At 40.9% G+C, this 7,454-nt stretch overlaps 1 pseudogene; it reads right to left on the reverse strand.

Moving 5' to 3' along the window:
• Positions 1–1,517: 1,517 nt before the first annotated feature.
• LOC124105110 (sorting nexin-5-like) lies at positions 1,518–2,702 on the reverse strand (annotated as a pseudogene).
• Positions 2,703–7,454: the final 4,752 nt, after the last annotated feature.

A 7,454-nucleotide genomic window follows, 5' to 3' on the forward strand; every position in this document is an offset into this window, starting at 1 on the left:
AATTGTAATGAATTTTGCTGACATATATAAATAAATAAATAAATTGGAAAAAAACAGAAGGATCTTGGAAAATTACAGTGAATTATTCTAAGTTTAACTAGGTATTATCTTCAATTGCAGCTACTATACCAGATTTGGTTTCATTGCTTGACACATCCTTGGCACATGGTATGCAGTTATTGATTTGAAAAATTTATTTTTATCCATTTCCTGTCAATTAGGTCCACCAGAAAGAGTTTGCTGTTTTCTAGCAAGGCCATAAACACACATTCTCTGTCCTTCCTCAAGGGTATATCAACTCTCTAGTCCTTAGTTTTCACTAGTTTGCAGAAATCTTGATCTCCTTTCCCTTCCATATGATGTTATGCTGGTCCATTCTGTTGATTGGACCTAGTAAAAAGATACTACTTCATACATTTTAAGATAGTTCCATGTGAGAAGGTAGGAAATAATTCTGATGAAAATTCAGATCTTCCTGCTAAAAAAGTTTAGAACACTGCTAAGTGTCGGAGATATGAGGCCTGTTGAGGTATCCCCTCTAAGGTAAAGGGTAATTTGCTGCTCCCTTACAGCCAAAACAATAGAGAAAAAATGCTGAGTGGAGCTCTGGAGATTCTGAAGGCATCATATTTTTTTTTATTTTGGTGAGTTATGCCAGTCCATATGTTTTTATAGTGTGCTGTATTATTTTATTGTGTACTTCTTCCCTTTGTTATTATACAAAACTTGAGGTGACTCAAGAACCGTGAGAGAAACAAGGAGAAAATAAAAAAGAAACGTCTAATGAAGGAATGGAATGTCTGCTAGCCGTAACAAGTACCTGCTCTTATTTGTGGAACTGGAACCTCTCTGACCTAATCAGTCTGTGGGGACATGGGCACATGAACTAGGGAGACAGACATGGGCCTGGTGCTGTGTCTACTCATTTCCAGAAGGCACATGTCTTCTACACCTTTTCTTAAGTGACGGAAGACAAACTACATGAGAATCCAGTATTTAGATTCTTCCCATTTTGAGGTATTAAATGCATAAGGAAAAGATTACTTATGTCCAAGTAACATGCAAAAAATGTTTTTAGGGGCTGGGATTGTGGATCAGTGGTAGAGTGCTTGCCCAGCATGTGTGAGGCCCTGGGATCTCTCCTCAGCACCACATAAGAATAAATAAATAAAATAAAGAGATTGTGTCTGACTACAAATCAAAAATAAATATTAAAAAAATTAAGGGCTGGGGTTGTGGTTCAGTGGTAGAGTGCTTGCCTAGCATGAATGGGGCACAGGGTTCGATCCTCAGCACCGCATACATGTAAAATAAAGATAATGTGTCCACCTAAAACTTAAGAATAAATATTTAAAAAAATAAAAATATATATTTTTAAACCAACATGGTTAAGTGTTAAGATTTTTAGAAATCAGAATATTTATTCACATAATTTTAAAGTCATAGCTAATCGTACTTTATGGTACTGATTTAAGTGATGCAGTTTTCACATTTGTGTCTTTCAGAGAAAAGGTAGATTAGTTGTTCTTGAACAACTCAATGCAGCTTTGCAAGAGGAGACATAGTTTCCAGCATGCTTTATTTTCAGTTCAGACACCTCAATTAGGTTCTTTCTAAATGCTGCCACTGTCTTCTGTTTGAAATTTATAAGCTCTTCTTTTGCAGATTCAGAAAGCTGTTCTAATTTCTCATAGCAATTCTGCTGGTGTTCCTCATTCAACTTGACATCTTTGCTTTTTAACTGGGCCTTATCCAGAGCTTTGTTTGAGTTCTCATAGTCGATGAAACCTTTGGTGCCTCTGTAAAAGAGACCCTTCACAGCCTCTATAAGCATGTAATATTGGAGAAGCTCTGTCAACTTTAAATCTTCATCTGATGAGACTCCACCCTCTACTTTCCTAAGGTGTTCAAATTGTTCAGCAACTTCAATAGGTATTTTTTGATGATTGTGGGTTTACCTAAAGCCAGGCTATGCAAGCTGGCTGCAGTGTGAATATAATCATCAGCAACATTTGTATGAGATCTGGTCATTCTGTCTGCTTTAGTACAGGAATCCTTGATCCTGTGGGAATAGTAAATAAGAAAGTTCTCTTGCTCCAAGAAGTCATCCACCTCCTTAACTGCAGGAAAAAGAACTTCATCAGCACTTTTCACCACACTTTTAAAGAAGCCACCAAACATCTCTTTTTTTCCACCTAACACTTAGATCCTTATCGTATTCCAGGAAAACATGAAAGTTGTGATTTACTGAGAACAGAATGAGAAAAAGCTACTAAAGAAATACTTCATGAGAGGATGCAATCTTCTTAAAGACAGCAAGATACTCAGCTTCCAGTTAATGCTTCATCTTTGCAAATTCTTTTTTGGTCATAGCCCCTCCACCCTCTCCTTGTTTCTGCATCTTTTCTGGAGGACAACTGAAATCTGATTTTGTAGGAGCAGGGAGAATAATAAGCCTAGTCTATGGCTTCAATGAGAGTATCATGTACCCACACAAAGTTTTGATGTTGCCTTGTGACAGAAAACTCTGGGCTCTGAAATGTGGGCTGTGGAGTCTTGGTGTGCACTGTCAACTTGACCTTGTCTCTGTCACTGAGTGCATCAGGTATGTCAATCTGAAGTAAGGGATCAACATTCAGGTGTGCAGACACAGACCTCAGGTTGTCATGGTCCTCCTGCTGTTGCAGCCACTCGGGAACCATAGTCTTGACAATGCAGCTCTAGAGCAGATGCTACCTGGCCTTACTCAGCACCACACAGAGACCACTGAGCAGAGGAGTGCGACATGGAGAGCAGCACTCATGCTCTTCCAGTGAGGAAAACTTTGACAGAGCACAGTCCCTACATTGTTGGCCACAAAAGCTTCTGTGTTTGAGTGAGGCCCAGAACAGTATATGCAGTCTGCCTTGCCACATGATCCACCAGATACAATGGTGCTTGAATGGTGCTTGTAATATTGATTCTGTGAAGAGCCTTAGGCAGGGCTCTAGGTGAATCATCACTCAGGTCTTCAGGATTTTTGAGCAAGTCACTGTAATCGCCCTCAGAGAACTATCTCCATTTTAGAGATAGGTCTTAGCCTGCTACCGGACTTTCATAGAGACTGAACATTTAACTATGGGCCACTAAGTTACCATGTGACCTGAGCTGCCCTCACAAACTGCTATAATCTTGGCCCCCCAAGTTATTAGGTTGCATGTGCAGTGCAGCATTGAATGGAAGAGGTATATATGAGATTGGATTGGGCAGGCCCTGATGGTGCAAGTACCATATCTAATGTAGTGCCCTAAATGCCCATAGCCCCACAGACTACAATGGAGGCAAGGAAGAACAAGTCTAGGATACAGGAGATCTCCTAGATTTTCTCTTAGTATTATTATACTCTGTGAATATGAATTAGAATGGAAATCTCTTAGTATTATCATGACTTGTGGGCATCAATGGGAATTATAACACTTCAATTCAGATTTAGACACTTTGGGATGAATGTTTAAGTCCCCTTCCACACACCAGGTAAAGATATGCTGAGTTCTTTGCTGGAGACAAAAAAGTATATGAAATGGGTAGTGAAAGTAGATACAGTTGACCCTGCATGTCCACAGTTTTTGCATCTTCAGATTAAACAAACCTAGATTGAAAATTGTGTCTATACTGAATATGTACTAACTATTTTTTTGTCATTATTCCTTAGACCAAACAGTATACCAATAATTTACAGTGCACTGTCACAGTGTTAGGTATTATACATAATCTAGATTTGACTTAAAGTACACAGGAGTATATAGTTTATAGGCAAATACTGCAGCATTTGATGTAAGAGAATTGAACATCCATGGATTTAGGTATTCATGGATATTTAGGTATTCATAGTATTTAAAATATTGGACATCAACAACAAGAACACTCAAGGAAACATTGCTCTCCTGAACAGCAAGTGGAAATCACCTGTGGTTCTCCCAGCTTGGATGACAAAAAGGAATTCACAACTCTGCGCTGGCAGGTCAATCTCACATGTGCTGCTTCTGCTGTGCCTCAGTATGCCCAGCCCCATGTGTAACCTATATTCCTTTGACTACCAAGAATCTGGCTTCACAAGGATGCTCTGTGGTCATGTGGAGTTCAGGGGTCTTCATGGTGCCCATATAGTGCTCTACTGTTCATGTGGGATGCAGAAAAGGATTAATTCTCACTATAGATGGAATTATGCTGCTGGTGCTCTTTCAGATGCATGTGAATCCCCAACCCCAACACTCTGCCTCATCTCCCAGTCTGGCTCTTCTCTCTGCAGCCTGGGCCTGGCTTCCTTCAGAGTGCAGTCCTTTGAACTGATTCACTGTGCTGTGAGACTCCAAGAGCCTCCCTGTGGCAGCCCTCGGCAAAGGACTGATGTGTAAATAGGAAGCCCAGTTCTTGCCTCCAGGAGGGACGTTACCTGGAACAGGCTGAGATCAGGCTGAGGCAGGGACTTATGGAGCCCACATCCTTGCTTGGCTTCCATATGGTCTCCCTACTCCCTGATGATTCTCTCTTGGAAGAACTTGCACCCAAATCTTACTGCCAGGGTCTGCTTCTGGGAGCCCAGCTCCAAACAGAGTTTTCCATGACTTCCTGAAGCTGTGAGAAGGCAGCCTCATTAAACAGCCTGTGGCCGATTGCAGTTTCCTTCAGGATTACAAGCAAGCCGTGACCTAATGTTCCAACAAATTCCACCTTCCTCCTCCCTGAGGCCCGGAATAGAGTCCTGGGCTCATAAATATGTGGGTTGCTGGGAAGGGCATCTGAACTTTTCACCCACATCCTGCAAGGGCGAGGGAATAGGTTCCCCTCCAGAAGCCTGGGCTGGCTGAGAAATCAAAGCTAAGAAGTATTACTACGAGATAACCACAGGACACAGAAAAGTAGTTTCAGAGTGAGGGCAGCCATGGGCCAAGTTGACCAGATGGGTTCAGTTTCTAACAAAGAAGGGAGCCCACACTTGTTTTATTTATATCAGAAAACATCAAAGATTTTTGATAGAAAATTCTTCACGAAAACAGAATAAAGATGGGGGCAGGCAGGCTGCTCAGTTCCTAAAGGGTCATGCCCATCTCTGGGGATGCTTGGGGACCTTTCGGCAGAATGGAGGGGGAGTTCACTTGCAAAGGGCAATCTTGATAGCAGGGATTGCCACTGTAAGTTCCCAATTGATACCCCCTCGCTGGTTTCTATGCTATAAAGGTCCTCATACATCTCATGGGTGGCTTCCCGCAGGAACTCATATTCAGCTATTACAGCCCACTGTTCATAGACCCTCTGGAGGAAGGCAAATTGGCCTGTTGTTCCCCTCACCTGCACTGTTCATTATTCCCTGTTGTTCACACATGGTGGTTGGGGATGTTCTTCATCACCTCAGAGCTTAGTGAGGCAGACAGTGGCCCCCTGGTTAAAGACATGATGGATTATGGAATTTTAAGCCTTGGTAGGCCAAGCGCTAGTTAGTCGGTTCAGTTTTTTTCTCTGAAACTATGGATATAGGCCTGATCACTCTGGGGGGATGCCATTCTCCTTGGAAACTTGTTTCCCACAACATTTCAGCAATTCAGTGGTTCACTGGGGATAACCTGATGCATGGAGAGCTAAGTACTCCAAACTCTTCTGGATTCTCTTCCTCTTCTGGATGGAGGCCATGTTCCTGTTAATTACTTGAAAATAACACCTTGTCTTTACTACAGAATTCTTGCCAGCATGACCCACATTTACCATGGGTCCCTTCTATGTCCACCTCCTTACTCCTAGAACTCATGGCATGTATACCATTTCCCAACAGGTTGTCCAGTGTTGGAGGTGAGTTGAGGAGGAGTTCCCGCCTCAGGAGCTCAAGAGATCTGGTAACCTGGACCCTCATTTTTCCTGGACAGTTGGGTGTTTTCCCCCTCATAAGCCTCACACAGATGTAATCCCCTCTCTGGTGATAGTCTCCTATTTTGAACGAGGTCTCCTCAGTGCTCTTTGGGAAAGAGATTGGAAAGTTCTTATAGCATCTAGATTTTGGGACTTCCATGTGATCCTGAACCAGGACTTCTATCTTCATAAATATGGATCTGGAGAATGTCTGCTCACCCTCTCAGGGAAGTTCCAGTTAGATTGCACCAGAAATTCAGCTTGAGCCAGACTGCCTCTCTGGGGCAGAGGAGAAGGAATATAGGAGATATATATATATATATATATATATATATATATATATATATATATATATATATATAATCTTCACTTGAACCATGTTCTGAATATATTTTTATCATTTTGTCTCTTTATATAAGGCTCAGATAAGGCAAATCAGTGATGTTCACTCAAGGCAGATGGACATTTATGCAATCCAGGACTTCTGCTTTTCAGGGTTTGTGGGTGGTTGGTATAGACACACTTCCATGAGTTCAACAAAGACACTACCAGTGTAATGCCACATTATGTACAACCACAAGAATGAGATCCTAGTTGGAATGAGTCGTACTCCATGTACGTATAATATGTCAAAATATGCTCTACTATCATGTGTATCTAACAACAACAAAAACAATAAAGTATATACCTGTTAAAACATGCATTGTAATGTATACATACAAAATTACATTATATACATATTAATTTATAAAATGGCTGCTTAAATAAAGAATAAAAAAACAAGAATGTTTGCTCACATGAGGCAATGCCAGTACAAGGCCAGATGCAGCCCAGTGCACAGGTAGATTTCCCAGGAAGAAGAGGTTTCCAAGAGGGATACCAAGATATTCAGAAAAAACAAGGACCCTTCTTTTTGCTTTGGTTATGATGAAGATGAAATATGAAATGGTTGATGATTTAATGAAGAGATTTTATAGTTAATTAAATGGAAGCCAAGGTGGGTTTGGGAGTCAGGGAAATTCAAGGATTAATCATGGAATAAAGCCAGCTTGCTAGGTTTCGGGATTTGTTACATGATAAGAAAGGATCCAAAGAGCAGTTAAATTGTGGTAGTGCTCTTCTAAGTGCTAAGTAGAATCAAAGAACTAAAAAATGTTGTCTGAAGAGAAGGTACTTTTCTTTTGGTACTAGGGATTAAATCCGGGGGTACTTAACCACTGAGAAAAATCTCCAGCCATTTTTATTTTATTTTATTTTTATTTTGAGACAGGGTCTTAATAAATTGTTCTGGGCCTTGCTAAGTTGATGACGCTGTCTTTGAACTTGCAATCTTTCTGCTTCAGCCTATAAGCTTAAGGCATTTTTAATCTATGGTGTGTTGTTGTTTTTTTTAGAGAGAGAGAGAGAGAAATTTTTAATATTTATTTTTTAGTTTTCAGTGAACACAGCATCTTTATTTTATTTTTATGTGGTGCTGAGGATCGAACCCAGCACCCGGCACATGCCAGGCGAGCGCATTACTGCTTAAGCCACATCCCCAGCCCAAATCTATGGTTTTATAGTGAAGAGGGATG

This window comes from Marmota monax, unplaced genomic scaffold (assembly GCF_021218885.2).
Source record: "Marmota monax isolate L192 unplaced genomic scaffold, Marmota_monax_Labrador192_F-V1.1 WCK01_AAM20220418_F8-fsc00769, whole genome shotgun sequence".
Lineage (NCBI taxonomy): Eukaryota > Metazoa > Chordata > Mammalia > Rodentia > Sciuridae > Marmota > Marmota monax.